This window comes from Petaurus breviceps, unplaced genomic scaffold (genome assembly GCF_028583685.1).
Source record: "Petaurus breviceps papuanus isolate PSGF00001 unplaced genomic scaffold, PetGlider_PUasm1.0 40, whole genome shotgun sequence".
Taxonomy (NCBI): Eukaryota; Metazoa; Chordata; class Mammalia; order Diprotodontia; family Petauridae; genus Petaurus; species Petaurus breviceps.
In genome coordinates, this window is record NW_027186315.1 from 6,080,086 (window position 1) to 6,097,835 (window position 17,750).

Here is a 17,750-nt window from a genome sequence, read left to right on the forward strand (position 1 = left end):
CCCCCAACAAAGATGTGAATGAGGACTTTTATAGTCTTCCTGTGAGTTTTGAGATTGGTGCCAGTATTTGGGGGAGGGAAGGAGCTTTACTTGTACTATACTCAAGACCAGTTCTGATAAAATTTCACACATTAAAGAAAAAAAAGAAATTAAAGCTATCTGTAGTTCTATGAAAAAATGCTTCCCCTTCCATGGTCCCAGCTCCTGCCTGAATCTAAACAACTGCCACCTGAATTCAAAGGCAGAGAGCTCCCAGCTCCTTGTCCAGCTCTCCAAGCAGTTCCTGGTCCACACTGAAGCTCACAGCATCTAGTCCACACCAAATCCTTCACAGTCTCTGTTCCTGGGGAGACAAGGCTTAACAAAGTCACAAGAACATTCATACACATTAATAGTCATAACAACATTTGTACAAAGTTCTTGTACCACAGTCATGCTTCTTTAGTATTTGGAAGCTCCACCTGTCCCTTGGAAGTCCTCAGGATCCCTGGCAGAAATCCTCAGCACCTCCAGCTGGCCCTCAGAATTCCTCAGCACCATAAGCACTCTTCTCAAAATCAAAATCACTTTATCCATCCTCCATGTGGCTTGCTCCAAGCAATACTGTCTCAGGCCTCAGTTGTCATTCCTCTTCTCATTTCTTCTCAATTCTCAGTTCAGTCTTTAGTCCACCAGCAGCTGCCCTGCCTTCACATGCTTACCCCAAGAACTTCTGACTGGCCAGCATGTGCTCTTCCTTATATATAATAATAGCTTCTCCCTGTTCAGTCCCTTCCTAGTCATGTCAGCAACAGGGGTTTCCTGTTCAGCCCCTTCCTGTTATGTCAGAAACAGGGGTTCATAACTGCTATTTATTTAACAGAGGTTTTGTTTGAAACTATATGCTAAGTATCTCTCATCTTGGCAATACAAAGGGATCTTCAAATTCCATTACTATTACAGAAGGGGATACATTTATATTTACATTTTTGCTATCTTTATATTATAAGCTGAAATAATCCAAAACAGAAGGTTTGAAAATAGAAGTTATTTTGGTGTAAACATTGCTGAAAAGCAAAAAGTTTTGAAAGTGAAAACACTATGGCTATTTACAATCAAAACAAGCTGAAGCATGAAGTAGCTATTACTTATACATCCATTATAGGAAAATGTTAATACTCATTTGTTGCAATAATTCCTTTTCCCTTCACAATGAATACAATTGAAGTTTCAAAGTATATTTTTCTTTCTACCTACCTCTTCCCATGAGCTAATAGTTTCCAAATCTTTGATAATAACTGTGAAAATATTTGACAAAAGAAAGTCAACTTCTTGTGGCTTTTTAATTAAATATGTAGTCAAGAGAATTGGGATTGCTATATATAACATCAGTGATAAAATTTCCAGAAAACAAATGATGGGGGGGCTTATTTGAAGAAAAAAAAACTTTGATTTTTTTTATTCTTCAAAAAGAGAGTATCACATTTAGTTAATGTGCAAAACCCCTGTTTTTCTTTTTCTTTAGTGCTAGAATTATTACTTTTTTACCCAGGGCTTAATTTTTTCTTTTCTTTTGTCCTTTCTCCCCACTTTCTTTTTTAGATCAGTTCCATAATCCAAAGGATTAAATGTAAGAAGTAGCCTTTCCATAGATATAATAAAAATCCTTCATAAAAATATCTAATTCGAGGTAATATGAATGCAAGACATTTTTAATACCTGGGCTCTGTTAGTTAGAATAACAGAACAATAGAAATAGATTATTTCTCAGAGGTCATCTACACATCTCATTCCTGAATGGGAATCGTCTCTGAAATAATACCAAACAAAAAGGCTTATGCCTCATGCTTAAATTCCCCCAGTGCTGAGGATTTATCTATAGTCACATGGCTATCTAGTACATTTTGAAATCATGGTAATTATATGGCAGTTTTTCTTTATGCTGATCCAGAATCTGCCATCTTTTTATTTCTTTCTGTTTTTTTTATTTCTAAACTCTTGGGCCAAGAAAATAAAGTTTAATCCCTCTAATACACCAGAAGTCTCAACATATTTGAAATTAGTTGTCAAAACTTCCCACAAGAATTTTCTCAACTGAACACACCAGTTCTTTCAATACATAGTCATTTCTAATGAGTTTTTAAAACTATTCTCTTTGCCTCACTCTGGTTACAATTCAGATATTTTTTTTCTTAAAATGTGGCACTCAGAATTTAAAATGATGCTGCAGGTATAGTCTTAGAAGGCAAAGAATAGAGGGGCTATCATCTACCTCATTCTGGATGCAAAGTTTCTATTAATGCTTACCGAAGTGAATAATCACACCTTATTCTTTGCTATATATAGTTTTGAAATATTTTTCTCTTCAGCTGGAATAAAGGATATCGATTTAGTTAAAAAAACATTTCAAGATATTCAAAATTAGGTAAAAATTCAAAAAAATGTAAAATATCAGAGAGGGTACATTTAAAAAAAAAACCCAGAAGATTTCAGTGCTTACTGAGTATAGCACAAGTCTTTCAGAGACCATTTTTAGAGCAGACTACATCTTCAATCACACAATGGTGGTATAGATAATATAATGTGCTTTTCAATCTGTTTTTTTTTTTTAGGTTAAAAAATTCAACTCAGAAAAACAAAATTACAGGCTTAATCACTGGGTTTCCAATATTGTTTTGTATTTACTTTGCATATCTTCCATATTTGCTGTAAACATGTTGTAGTACTTATCCCCACAACCCAGCACAGTTTTAATTTTTGTCTCTAAATCATCAGTACATAGCATAATCTCTAAAATATGCATTAATTCAAAAGTTCTTTACATTGATACAGATTTCAGCCCATACGTTCTTGTCCATCCTGTTGGATTCATCTTTTTTTTTCCCTACCATTATAAAGGAGAGAAAGATGATGAAGTCTTTCCTCAATTTCTTCTATATTGCAAATATGGTAGGTAAGTTCTCTGTCTACTCACTTTCCATCCATCACTATTTCCTTGGACCAACCTATCTTCTCTTCCTATTACACAATACAATGCAATACAATACAATACAACAAAACATACCACAATAAAATGCAGCATTTCTGTTCTTTGGGATTCCTCACTATCTCCTCATATCCACTATTTGCTTCTCCATTACCCGTTCTGGGATAATAATTATTAGTTCTTCAAAGATAATCACATTCCATGTCTCACTTCTACACAGCTACAGCAGCAGAATGTTAATGTTGGAAAAAATGAATCCTTGCTTTCACTGGAAATTTGAGATCAAAAAAGGAAATATGTAATTTCTCAAAAAGCAATTCAAACCTCTCATTCTCCTTTTCAATTCAGTGCACAACTCAATGGCAGTTTTATGTCTCTTCTGGATAAAAATTTATTGGACTAGCTCTATAGAGTGCCTCTACAAATTAATATCGAAATATGAACAATAGATATTTCACAGTGACTTGGTCTTTCCTACTTATATGGATAAGCCAAATTCTTGTCAGTGAATTCAGATTTCTCATTGTAGACTTTGTTTGGGGTTGGTGAAGTCACCCACAATATGATACACAAATAGAAGAATCTGGAGAAACTCAGTATCCACCAATTTTTTTTTTCTTCAATTTAGACCCTTGACTGAATTATTTCTATCATAGTGGTGAACAACTCTGGTGATTGACTTTGGGCATTATAAATCTTCCAAGTCAATGTCTCACCTGAGTGACATCAAACAAAGTTATCTCCTTTTTATTTTTCCAATTAATACTGAATAACTTTGATGTAAAGTTTGGAGATAACTGGTTGAAAAAGAGATTCTACTGACATTTTGTTTTACTAAATAATTTTTATTTTAATAACCAACAAACAATAATCTCATTGAAATTATATAGTCTTGAAATCTTTCAATTAAGCATGGAAACATGAGATCCATTGCCAAATATTGTTTTCAAAAGCCATCACAGTGGCAGCCAGGTGGCGCAGTGAGTAAAAGCACTGGCCCCAGAGTTGGGAGACCTGGGATTGGTTCCGGCCTAAAAAACTTAACACCCACCCAAAATAACTGGCCATGTAACCCTGAGCAAGTTACTTAACCCCAACTGCTTTAAAAAAAAAAAGCCACCGCATATCTTATAAATACTCACATCAAGATTGCCCTTGATATATATACATATTGGATAATAGGAATACAAGCTGACATATCAGATCATTTCCCTCATTGGACCTGAGTTCCTAATTTGTAGGCACTCTTTATAATGAATCTAAACCAGACCTACCATAATACTCTCTGGACTTTCATCTTTGGGTCACCCCACAACATCTACATTTCACATGTCCTTGTTCTCCTGTTCTCATTCTACAGCTACACTTCATCTCTGGCTCTCAGAGTGACAATCAAATCAAAACTACCATTAATGAAGAAAAAAATCAATAAGTTCCCCTATTCATTGTTGCTGAAAATATCCTGACAAATATTCCTCTTGGCTACTCTATGTATTTCTCTATCTGAATGTAAACTGCTTAAGAACATGTAATGGGAATGTAAATTTTAAAGATCTTCCCTGCCCCTAGGCTAAAGTGCACCTGGAGCCTGGGGTGGGAGGCTTGTTTTTCAGTAGATACTCCTTGATTGGCCAGTGAGTCAATAGGTTGTTACATTCTCTGAACCAGTAGAAGGCTATATAAACCCTGATTTGAGCTTTATTTTGGGGGCTCACTTTGAGAAGTGTTCTGTGATTTGATGAGATGAAACTCTGTGAAGGCAGTTGTTGAGAGTCTCCCCCCCCCCCAGCTTTGAAACCCAGATGTTGATTGGGTATGGATGTAATGGTTGGACAGTTTGGAAACTGTCTACTTGATCTGTTTCTCAGTCTTGATAATTCTGTCTGTATATTCTGAAGTTCAGTGTGTTGACCGTTTCCCCCTCAGCTAGGTAAACAATACATATGTGACTGATTAAAGTTAGCTTGTTAACCCATTTTGAGTTGCTTTCCTTTATCAAAGCAGATCCAAGAACCTGTGTTGGAAGACACCCTGGGAACGCTTGGGGTGATTGCTGCTACAGAACAGAAACTATTTTCATTTTTTATTTGTATCCCAATACTTGTAAAAGTTCATGGCACAAAGTAAGTGATCATTTCATTTTTTTTTATTAAAATGATTCAAGTATTTTTTTTGAAAGAAAGAATTTAGATTTTTTATTGAAAAATCTTTAAATTTTTAAAAACTAAGTTAAAAAAGCAATGCTAAAAATAGGCAAAGCTGTACACAACATCTAAAAGTAAAAAAATCAGATTTAATTGAAAAATATAAAGTATTTAGATAACTATTAAATACAAATTTATATGACAACTAAAACCATTTATAAATACAAGATTACATATATATGTGTATGTGTATATGTGTGTATGTGTGTGTGATATTCTGAATGAATGTTTTTCCAGTATATGACATGAAAATTACTTAGCTAAATAAAAAGGCAGGTACGATTATGGTTTGTTTGTTTTTTGGTGTATAGGAGCTCTTTAATTTTTTTAAATTAATTTTTCTGTTTATTTTTAGTTTACATCATTCATTAACACAAGATTTTCATTTACAAATTTTCTTCCCATCTTTCCCCTACCCACCACCACAAAACAGCGATCCCATTTTTTACCCCCTCCCCAATCTGCTCTCTACTTTATCCTCCTCCATACCCCTCTGAATTTCCAGTAGGGCAAGATGGATCTCTATACCCCAGTGCCTGTACATCTTATTTCCCAGTTGCATGTAAAATTATATATATATATATATATATAAAATTTGATTTTGATTTTGAAATTGATATATATAACATTTGATTTTGGGGCAGCTAGGGTGGCGCAGTGAGTAAAGCATCGGCCCCCAAGTCAGGAGGACCTGAGTTTGGTTCTGGCCTCAGACACTTAACACACACACACACACACACACACACACACACACACACACACAATAGCCGTTTAACCTTGGCCAAGTTACTTAACACCAATTGCCCTCCAAAAGGCAAAAAAAAAGATACAAAAAAACAAACAAAAAACATTTGATTTTAAAACTTTGAATTCCAGATTCTTTCTCTTCCTTCTTAGTCACCCACTCTTACTGGAAAGATAGACAATTCAATGGTTGTAATGTAATACCAAGCAAAGGCAACTTCCCAGGTTCAAAATACCAGCATAGGTGCTCTCTATTTTATTCATTGACAAACCAAGAACAGAGAAGATCAAAACATGACATCATTCCAAATACAGCATTTACTAAGCTGATTAAATAATCTCCAAGTACTACCCCACCCCAGGACCTTCCAATCATTCAATCAATTACAAAGTCCCTGTTCCAAATACTTCTCCACCCCAGGCTATACCTTAATTAAGTCCACCACAAAGCCCCTCTTCTCAAATGGAGATTAGTTTCCAAACATAAGTAAACTACATTCATTTGTTCAACCACAGAACACAAAAAAAGTCAAAAGTTCCCCACCCCTGGATCACAATTGAATCTACCCCAGAGTTACATCAAGTTTAAACACAGCACTTAATACCCAAATGGAGCTCTTTTCTTCATCTTGACACGAGGCAAGTTCTCAGCAATCTTAGTTCCTGGGGAGACAAGGCTTAGCAAGGCCATAAGATACATTGCCAGTCCCTTCATGAATTCATCCTCTGTCTGTAGAACAGTCCTAGAACCCCTGAACACATTAGCAAAGCCCTCTCTCAGGATTTCTGTAAACATACAACAAGAAAATCCTTCTTCAGGGCTTCTGAACCAACAGAAAGGCTCCCAGACCCCTGCAACAACAGCACTGTCCTTCACCATTGGACAGTATTCACTCTGTCTGCAGGACAGTCTCCAGACCCCTGCAACAACAGTACTGTCCCTCACCAGTGGACAGTATTCACTCTCTGTCTGCAGGACAGTCTCAGGGCTTCTTAGCGAACAGCCAGGTTCCAGGACTTCTTCAACAAAAGGACAGTCTTTCACCAGTGGACAAATCTGGCAAAATAACATCAAAACAGACAGACAAAGTACCAGCAAAACAGCCATGTCTCCTCAGTCCTTGGCAGCTCAGAGGGCAGGTCTCAAAAGTCCAGGGCAATTCAAAGTGGCCCTCCGCAATTCTCTTAGTCTCTCTCTCTCTCCACGAGGTGCTGCTTCCAAAAAGATCTTCCGCCTCTCTCTAGTGTCTCTCCAAATCTACGTCACCAGCTCCTCCCAGTCAGGACTTTCTTTTCACATCAACAAGCCCATCCCACAGGTGGGATTAACAAGCTCTGGGTTTTAATACAATCAATTTGAAAACCAAGCCCAATACAGGGGAATCTCCACATTCCATTACTATCACAAATTATCATTTTTCTATGTAGGAATTGTAAATATTTCAGCTTTAATAAGTTCTTTATGATTTATTTTCCCCATTTACCTTCTCATGCTTCTCTTCTTTCTCATTTTCTATTAAACTCTGGTTTTTTAATCAAGAATCCTTGAAATTCCACTATTTCATTGAAGGACCATATTATCCCCTGAAACATGATACTCAATATTGCTTGGTAGGTGATTATGCATTTTAATCCCAGCTCCTTTGACCTCTGGAATATCATATTCCCAGACCTTTGATCCGACAGTGTACAAGCTGCCTGTGTTATCCTGATTGTATTTCCACAATACTCAAATTGTTTCTTCTTGGTTAATTGTAATATTGTCTTCTTGATCTGGGAACTCAGGAACCTGGCTATAATATTCCTAGGAGTTTTCTTTCTGGGATCATTTTCAAGGGGTAATCAGCGGATTCTTTCAACCTCGATTTTGCCCTGTGGTTCTGAAACATCAGGGCAATTTTCCTTGAGAATTTCTTGAAGGATGGTTTCTAGGTTCTTTTGTTTGATCATGTCTTTCACATAGTCCAATAATTTTTAAATTATCTCTCCTGGATCTATTTTCCAAGTCAGTGATTTTTCAAATGAGATATTTCACATTGCCTTTTAATTTTTTTTTTCATTTCTTTGGCTCTGTTTAATAGTATCTTTATTTGTCATAAATTCACTAGCTTCCATTTGCTCCAATCTAATTCTGAAGGAATTACTCTCTTCAGTGAAATTTTGAAATTCTTTTTCCATAAGGCAAATTTGGCTGTTTATGGAATTCTTATCTCCATTGGCTTTTTGAGCCTCTTTTGCCATTTGACTATTTTTATGGTGTTATTTTCTTCAGTCAGGTTGTTGTCTCTCTTTTCCTGATTTTCTTGCACCATTCTCATTCTCTTCCCAAGGTTTCCTCTACTTTTCTTATTTGGTTTTCAAAATCCTTCATAAGCTGCTCTATGGCCTGTAACCAGTTAATATTTTTCTTGGAAGCTTTTGGTATAGGACTTCTGATTTAATTGTCTTCCTGTTCTATGCTTTGATAATTTTTGTGCCCCCCAAAAAGAATCAAAAGTTGGATTCCTGTGCTTGCTTTGTTTCCTTTGCTTGCTCATCTTGCCACTCAATTATTTGACTTTTGAGCTTTTTGCCACAGTATATCTGTAATTCCAGAGAGGAGAGATTTTTCCCAAATTGCTGGGTTTTTCTCAGCTGATAAAGGTATTAGTTCATTGCCCTCTCTAAAGCCTGGCTCTGGCTCACTGGTCACATAACCGATGACCTCCACCCTAGACAGCTATCCAGATCCTAGCAGGTTAAAGCAAGAGCAATTACCCCTCAGAATGGTTTCTTGGTCTCCTTACAATCTGTAGGCCAGGAGCTTTGTAGCAGCCATGAGGCTACAGTCGCTGCACCTTAGCTGCTTCTCCTTCCAGGGGCAGAGGCCAGACCACACTCCCAGACTCCCTGTTCCCAAAGTCTACACTGACTTCTAACTTTGTCTTTGGCATTTATGAGTTGATAATTCTGGAAACCACAAAAGCTGCTGGTGATCTACTCTCCCAATGTCCCTCTAGTCATGGCTGGTTGGGCCACCCTGAGGCTAAAACTGTGGGCTCACTGGGTGCTGGGGTCTCCTCCCAGCGGTCTGTGATGGAAACTTCCTGTCTGCCTTCCAGGCTGTCTTCAATGGGACATTTATTTCTCCCTGTCATGTTTTGGGTTCTGTAGCCCTAAAGTTGCTTATAGTAATTTTATAGGTATTTAAGGTGGTTATGGGGAGAGTGCAGGGAGTTTTTGCTGCTTTTACACTGCCATCTTGGCTCTTCCCCCCAAGTTTTTTTTTTTTAATATTTGGCATCTTCTTGAGATACTTTTTTAAAATATATATTTGCCCCATAGCGACCACTTTCTTCACCCCAGTACAATTTAATCTTTATATTTTTGATCCGATCATGGAACCTATTAGATAATTAATAAAAAGTTTCTTTACATGAACTGAATTGGATGTATCATGCCTGCATTTAGTGGCAATACAAAGTGAGCCATATAATCAATTTATTTTAATATAAGTGCTTCATTAGTGTCTTGGAGTTGCACAGTTTCCAATTAGAAGATAGTTCTCCCTTGATGTACAGATCCCTTGATTCTACTGTTCAGAGAATACATCGCACGTAGCATGCTAAACTCTGGAATATTCAAAAACCTGATTTAAAAATACCAAAGTTACTTAAAAGAACTCAACCTAACAATAAATATGAGGGGGGAAATGAATGAAAAATGCATGCTTACATTATGAAAATAGTGTTATTGATGGAATCCCTCTTTGTGCATATTTTGAAAAACTAGCAAGTAATCAAAATTTTATTTAAAATTAAATAAGTAAAATTCTGCTTGGATCATACTTGAAAAACGTACTAAACTTTAAATGTTTATAAGTTTCTTGCTGCATCAAAATTATAATGTTTCAATATCAATATTTTCAAATGATTCTTCATACTTGTGAATCACAGAACACCATGATTTAAGAGGACAAATTGCAGTTGACCCAAAGAAAAATGGAAGGATGCATTGTGGGTGTGATTAGCATTCGCATAATTGACAATGATGATACACAAGCAAATTAAGTGCTTTAAAGTCGTCATGAAGGGCATAAACAAAGCAGAGGAGTTGGAATTGGAAGACCAGGATTCAAGTCTTAGCTCTTCTATTTATTACCTATTTCATCTTAAGCAGTCATTTAACCCCTCCAGATCTCAATTTCCTCATTTATAAAATGAAAGAGTCCTATTAGGCACATTTTGAGTTATTTTTGTTCTCTAAATTTGGGAATTTGTAAGTTTGTGTTTGCTAGGAAAACATCATTGTACCAATCACATAATAACAAATATTCAACTTAAGGACTATATCATCACTCTTGAAAGATTAAATGCACTAGAGTATCACATCACACAGGATACGAAAGCATGGATGCTTTGTCATGAATACCAATAATGGGCTACTTCTACTCATGCCATCATGGGTATAGCAGAATAATTTGAATTACTTAAACATATTATGGGGAAAAAAACACCTTATGAGATAAAATAAGTTCTCGTTTTTCTAAAAAAATTTCACTTACTTCTTAAATTATTATAGCACACTAATCTATATCTATATCTGTAATGTCCTTTTCATAACCTTCATACTGGAGGTCCAGTTGAGGAAAAAGAGTAATTTTCAGTTATGAAATATGTGATATTGAATGAGAGGAGTTATTACTGGTATTTATAGTTTATTATATTTATTATTTAGCAATCTTAGGTTTGCACTATAGAAAATATTTTTTTCTAGGTTGTAACATTTGTAACCATAGTTTTTATAATAATATGTATTTTCTCTCTGAAGCAGTAACCTCATTTGTTAGTTCCTTGAGTTTATTTAATGATTCCAAATTCCCTTAGCTTTTAGCTTTAAACAAGGGAAACTCATTGCTCTTAATTTAAGGAAAAAATTAAGAAATCTTTGCCCTCTTCCTTGATGGACCAATTAAAAACCAGGCTTACCAATGATCCAAAAAGACCTTCTTTTCCCCTTATTCTTCTTTATCTAGTTCTCATTATTTCTAAAATTTACTTCCATCCTTCAAATTTGACTTTATTAGTCATAGCATTTGTTTACTGACAGTTCAATGGGTATAAGTATGTTTTCTGAACTACCACCAAAATACCCCTAAAACCAAAGGATCTTTGCCTTATTGAAAAGTAAATAGTATAATTTGTAAGTAGAAATGACATGGAATCCAGAAAAAGTGAATGTGATCTCAAAAGACCCATAATGGGCAGAATTAGAAAATGTTGCTCTTATTATACTCCTTTATCAGAGGACACTAGTAATGTGTTTAATTCAGAGTTCTACATTTTAGCAATATATTGACAAGTTGAAACATCTATTATCCATCTATTGTCTCGATATAATCTATGTCTATAGATATCTCTAAAGAATGTTGTCCTACATAACAATCTAAATTATAAGCCTATACTTATCAAAAGTACCTTGCACTGGCTAAGAAATAGAAAGGTAGATCAACAAAACAGAGTAGACATAAAAATTAAACAGTTAGTAATAATATAACTTTTTATTTGAGAAGCATAAAGCAAAAGTTGGGGTGGGGAATCTTTTCAGGTTGGAAGGACATATTAATATTTAACTGTAATCAAATAAGTCCACATTCAAGAAACTTCTTTTTTTTAAAGGTTTCATTTTTTTTTTTTTTGCTTTTTGGGTGGTAGGGCATTTGGGGTTAAGGGACTTGCCCAAGGTCACACAGCTAGTTTCATGTTAAGTGTCTGAGGCTGGATTTGAACTCAAGTCATCCTGGTTCCAGTGCTGGTGCTCTATTCACTGAGCCACCTAGCCACCCCTAGAAACTTCAATTAAATATACTAAAAAATGTACATTATTTTGTAAAACTCTACCTAGTAAGTAGTTAATTCTTTTTAAAAATTTATTTCTTTACTTTTAGATTGAGATCTAAATTTTCTTGAGATCCAAATTTTCTCACCCTTCCCTGATCACCCCCACAAGGTGGAATGTAATCACATGTAGGTTCTACAAATGCCTATACAGTATATATTAGTCAAGTTTTAAAGAGTTATAACCAATGGTGTAAACAGTGAGAAAGAAGGAATAAAACAAAAGAAAACACAAAAGAGAAAGAGCAAGTATTTTGCTTTCAATCTGCATTCAGACTCTGTAGTTCTTTCTCTGGATGTGGATATCCATCATGAGTTTTTGTATTTGTCTTCTAACCTTGCATTGCTGATAGGAGCCCAGTCTATCCAAGATAGTCATCACCAATACAATGTGTCTGTAATTGTGTACAAAGCTCTCCTGATTCTTCTCTCTTCACTCAGCATGTGTTTATATAAATCTCTCGAGGTTATTATGAAGTCCGTCTGCTCCTTATTTCATATAGCACAACAGTATTCCATTACATTGATATACCACAACTTGTTTAGCCATTCCCCAATTGGTGGGCATCCCCTTGATTTCCAATTCTTTGCCACCACAAAAGAGCTGCTATAAATAAATTTTGTACTAAAAATATAAAAAAAGAAAAACTAATTGTTAATTTTAAAATTAACTAACCTTTTAATGACTTTGTTGTGTTTGCTTTTTTTAAGAAAACATTTAAATATTTGGTTGCAGCATGGAGGTTTGTAATTTCATATGATCCTCTAGATGGATATCAGTCATTTGGGCCCTAAAGTACTAAGAGAATCTTGATTTGCGTTAGGTAGGAGAATGTAGATTCACAACAATATGTGGTTGAAAAGCCAAGAGAGCATTTTTCCAGCATCTTTTTTCCACATTTCAACTGGATCTTTCTTAACATTAAAAAATGACTTAAAAATGTTATCTATGGAGAGCTCAATCAATTCCATCAGTAGTTCTTTAGGTGTCTTGGTGATATTGACTAGGTGTGTCTGAAATGCTAATGTGAGTCATGATTCTATTTCATTGTATTCTCCAATTAATAGATCTATACTAGTTCTGTATTCTTCAATTGATTCCCATATATCATTCTGCTTGTGAATTACCTTTGCTAACTCAAGAAAATGTTCATCTGAAATTACCTTCTGAAGAAGTGTTTTGAAAAAATAGCTTTATTTTCAAAATACTTGGATTTTTGCCACAATTCATACATAGACCTAGTTTTACCTTGTAGAGAAATATTCAAGTCATTTTGATTTGACATAATATCACAAAGATATGCAACATTCCCATAGAAATCTTCTATAAGTAATTCATATTTCTTGTTCTGCTCTTCATAAAATTTAACTGTTTTCACAGAGATAAAATTTTGGCTAACACATGTCCTTGTGATAGCTCACACACTTTAGAATAATACAACAGATCTACACTGCATGCCTCATTATTCAACTGTAGAATGTTATGAAAGTGATGATACTGTGTTGCGTTTGCATGAATATATTTAACAATACTTATAATTTGTTGCATAGTGTCACTTACAATGTTAGCTTTAGCAAAGAGTTTCTGCTGAGACAAGATACGATGAAAATAAATGACAGTATATGAATCTGTTAATTTATTTTTTTGTATATGTGCAATAAACTCTTCATGATTTCCTGTCATGGAAGGTGCACTGTCTGTACACACACTTACTAAGTTTACCAAATTCAGTTCAACTTCAATACATTTACCTTGAAAGAGGTTAAAGATATCTATTTCCTGTGTTCTGTTCACAAAGTGGCCAAAAAAGTAACATTTCTTAGCAAAGAAAATCTTTTATGACATGAATGAAGTATAAAATCTGCTCTGAGTCAGTAGCATCAGTTGATTTATTTTAAGCTGTTCAATAATATATATTTTCCTTTTGAAGTATTGAATGAAGTTGTTCTGATAAATTGAAGTCAAATTCATGCTGCTGGTGAATTATGGTTCCCCTTGAAAGAGGCAGGTCTTTGTCCTTTTAATTGTTATCAGGCCCTAAGCATCCAACAACTTCAACACTGCATTCTTTCAGAATTTCTACATCACTGAATGACTTCCCTTCTTTCCTGAGTATATTAGTTACTTTATAAGTTCCTTCAGTTACATAATTTCCAGGTCTTATTGCTGCTTGAAATAATTGTCTTTGCTTTAGCTTTTCATCTTTTAATCCCTGCAATACAACCTTTTGTTCTCTTCCCTCTAATTTGAAATATTTGTGGTCCTCATGAGTGTTATAATGCTGTTGAGCATTGAATTGCTTTAGTGTTGTTGATATCACAGTATTACAAAACAAGCAAATCATTTTGTCCTTAGCAGAAGTAAGATAATTCCAAAATTCCTAATCCTCATTAAAAAAAAGGTTTCCTTCCTTCAGTTTTCTCTTGGTCTTTTTGACAGGATGGACTGATATGCAGGTAGCATTTAAAAATACTGTACAACTATTCACAAATTCCATTTTAAACAGAAACAATGTACCTTTGTCAAAAACCGATTACAGAATGCCTTATTTTACCCCCATAAAATATAACCAACCAACCTTGGGTTGTCATGGTGCCAGTCACGTGGGGAAAATTAGAAGTAAATAATTGGTTGTACCAGTCACTCAAGATAAAAAAAAATGTTGCAGAATTAAGGAGGCAAAGGGATAGTATGGAAATAGCAATGCCAATAAGAGTGTATTTCAACTCCTCTTGGAAGACCAAAGTGATAGCAGGCACTACTATGATAACAATGATGATAATGACTATGACTATGACCATGACTAAGACTGCAACTGTGACTACTATGACTGTTTTAACTACTGTAATGATGACAATATTGAGAACTTCTTTTTCTTATTAATTATTATCATTATTATTATTTTGAAAGGTAACATAGCACTTGTTATGTGCTAGACACTAAGTTAAGCACTTTACAATTAATGTTATTTTATTGTCACCACTCTGAGAGCTGTGTAATTATTTATCCCATTTTATGGATGAGGAAATTGAAGCAAACAGAAGTTAAGTGACTTGTGCAGTGGCACATGGTTAGTAAGTATATGAGGACAAATTTTAAATTATATATATATATATATATATATTTATATATACAAACATACATACATATATAATTATTTAATATTTTATTGTTTCAAATTAAATGTAAGACAATTTAATTTTTTTTCAGATTTTTTATTCCAAATTCTTGGTTATATATGTGTAGTCATGCAAAACACATTTCCATGTAAGTCATTCTGTGAAAGAAAACATAGACAAAAAATAAACCAAGAGGGGAGGCCAGGTAGCACAGCAAGTATGAGCACCAGCCCCAGAGGCAGGATGACCTGGGATTGAATCCGGACTCAAACATTTAGCACCACACCCAGAAATAACTGGCCATGTAACCTTGAGCAAGTTACTTAACCTGATTGCTTTAAAAAAACAAATAAATAAACCAAGAAAAATAAAGGGAAGAAAAATATCTTTGATTTGCATTCAGGCTCTAATTCTTTCTCTGGAGATGGGCAGCACCTTTCATTATACATCCTCTAGAATTTTCTTTGATCATTATAGTGCTAAATTATTCAAAGAAGGGGATCATATAGTATTGCTATTACTATGTAGAATGTTCTCCTGGTTCTGCTCATTTCACTTTGCATAAATTCATGTAACTTCATGTTTCTTTGAACTGCTATACTTATTTTTGTATACACAGGTCCTTTTCCTTTTTAAAAAAATCTTTTTAGGAGAGTAGTAGCATGACCTAGCAGTGGTATTGCTAGGTTAGAGAGCATACATGGATTTATAGCCTTTTGGGCATACATCCAAATTGCTCTGCATAATGGTTGAATAAGTATACACATTCACCAATAATATATTAGTATTTCAATTTTTCCACATTTACTCCAAAACTTGTCATTTTTCTTTTTCTGTCATATTAGCCAATCTGACAGGTGGGGGGTAGTATCTTACAGTTGTTTGAATTTGCTTTCTCTCATCAATAATGATTTAAAGCATTTTTTTTTGAAAATATGACTATAGAGAGATTATATCACTTTGTCTGAAAAGTGCCTGTTCATATCATCTGACCATTTATCAATTGAGGAATGATTCATATTTCCATAAATTTGCCTAGTTTTATAAATGTTTGAGAAATAAAATCTTTATTAAAGAAACTCACTGTATTTTTTTTAACAATAATGATTACCAAGTATCTCTTTCCCTCCAAACAAGAAAAGGAAAAATATCAGGTAGTTTATTTATTCTTGATTTATGAAAAGAAACCATAAGAATGAGAGTAGATAGTAAATAGAAAGAGAAGTTCATGGTTTCCAAAGTGTGTTACAGAAAAAGGTTGGTTAAGCCAGTGTATACTCTTTCATTTGAGAGACTGGTGTGGGCATTTATGTTTGTGGCAGAGAAGATTACATCAGGTGGTGATGGTACATGAGAACATCAACCGTAGGGAACACTACTTGGCATTCTACCCATGATCAGGGTTTGATCTTGGTGCTAGCAGGTAAAGAGAAGCCTTTGCTTTCTTCTCTATATTTTTAGCAGGAAGGAAAGGAAACAGTGGCTTGGGGGAACATGGTAGGTGGTTTTCCCCACCATCCACTGACAGAGGGCTTTGGTTGACAGATGGATGAGCATCTGAGTTCTTTACCTGGCTCAGCTTAGAGATTATATTTTTTACATAAATAATTAACAAACAAATAATGGTTATTACAAAAACTGAAGTGTAAATGATTCTTGAATACAAATAGGGTCAACAAACTAGCCTTCTGGTCAAACTCAGCTAGCTACCTATTTTTGTACAGCCTCTGTAGGCAATTAGGTGACACAACTCGCTGGGGTTCAGGTCAGAATGAAATGAGCTCACATGAACCCTCACACACTTACAAACTGTGTAAGCCTGAGAAAGTCACTTAACCTCTGCCGGCATGTTTTCTAAACTATAATAACATCACCTACTTCACAGGGTATTAAAAGGATCAGATATAATAATATTTGTTAAGGGTTTAATTAACATAATGCTGTATCAATGTGAATTTCCTTCCCTTCTTGATATCCCCAAGAATGACCTACCCCTGAACTAAATAATTGAATGAAATTCTCATTTGCAAAATTTCTCTATTTGTAGCTATTGTCAAAAGAAAAACTTACGCTCTCCCTTAGCAATGAAACTTCTTGGACAATAGATCCAGCATAGAACCTTATTTAATGCATTATTTGTTGTAATAGAAACAATAGATTTTTTATGCAAATGACTGAATATAGTGTATTATACTTCATTTCTTCACTAGCATGAATAATTAAGAGCTTATCATTACCTACCTATACTGTACACATCCATAGGTCCAAATGAAAAACATCCAAAATATTTATACTGAACTTTATCAGAAAACTGTTTTTTCTTCAAATTTTTATTTTAGACTCAAATGCCAGAACACAAATACAGAATAGATAAGAAACAAAAATATATCATAAACTTGAATGCTGGAACTAAAAAGCAAAGTTAGAAAGAAAAATAAAGCATGCCATGTGCATAGCTGAACATGAAAGGATTCAAAATATGTATATATCCTTTTATCCTTCCTCATCTCTTTTGATTAGATCTATTTTTGCTTTTGCTTTGTCTGCAATAAGGATTGTTACCCCTGCTGTTTTTATGTAGCTGAAGCATAATGTATTCTACTCTAGTCTTTTACCTTTACCTGTATGTATCCTCCTGTTTCAAATGTGTTCTTTGTAAACAGCTGTAATGACAAGCAGAGTGGTCATTTGCTCCTTGTTTCAGTTATTGTAATGGCAAGCAAAGTAGTATTTAGCTCCTTGTTTCAGCTTTTCAAGTTTCTTTGAGGGTCATCTGTGATTACATAAAATCTTGGTTGGAAACAGTAAACATTGTGTTGCAGTTAAAAGACCTAAGGGAGT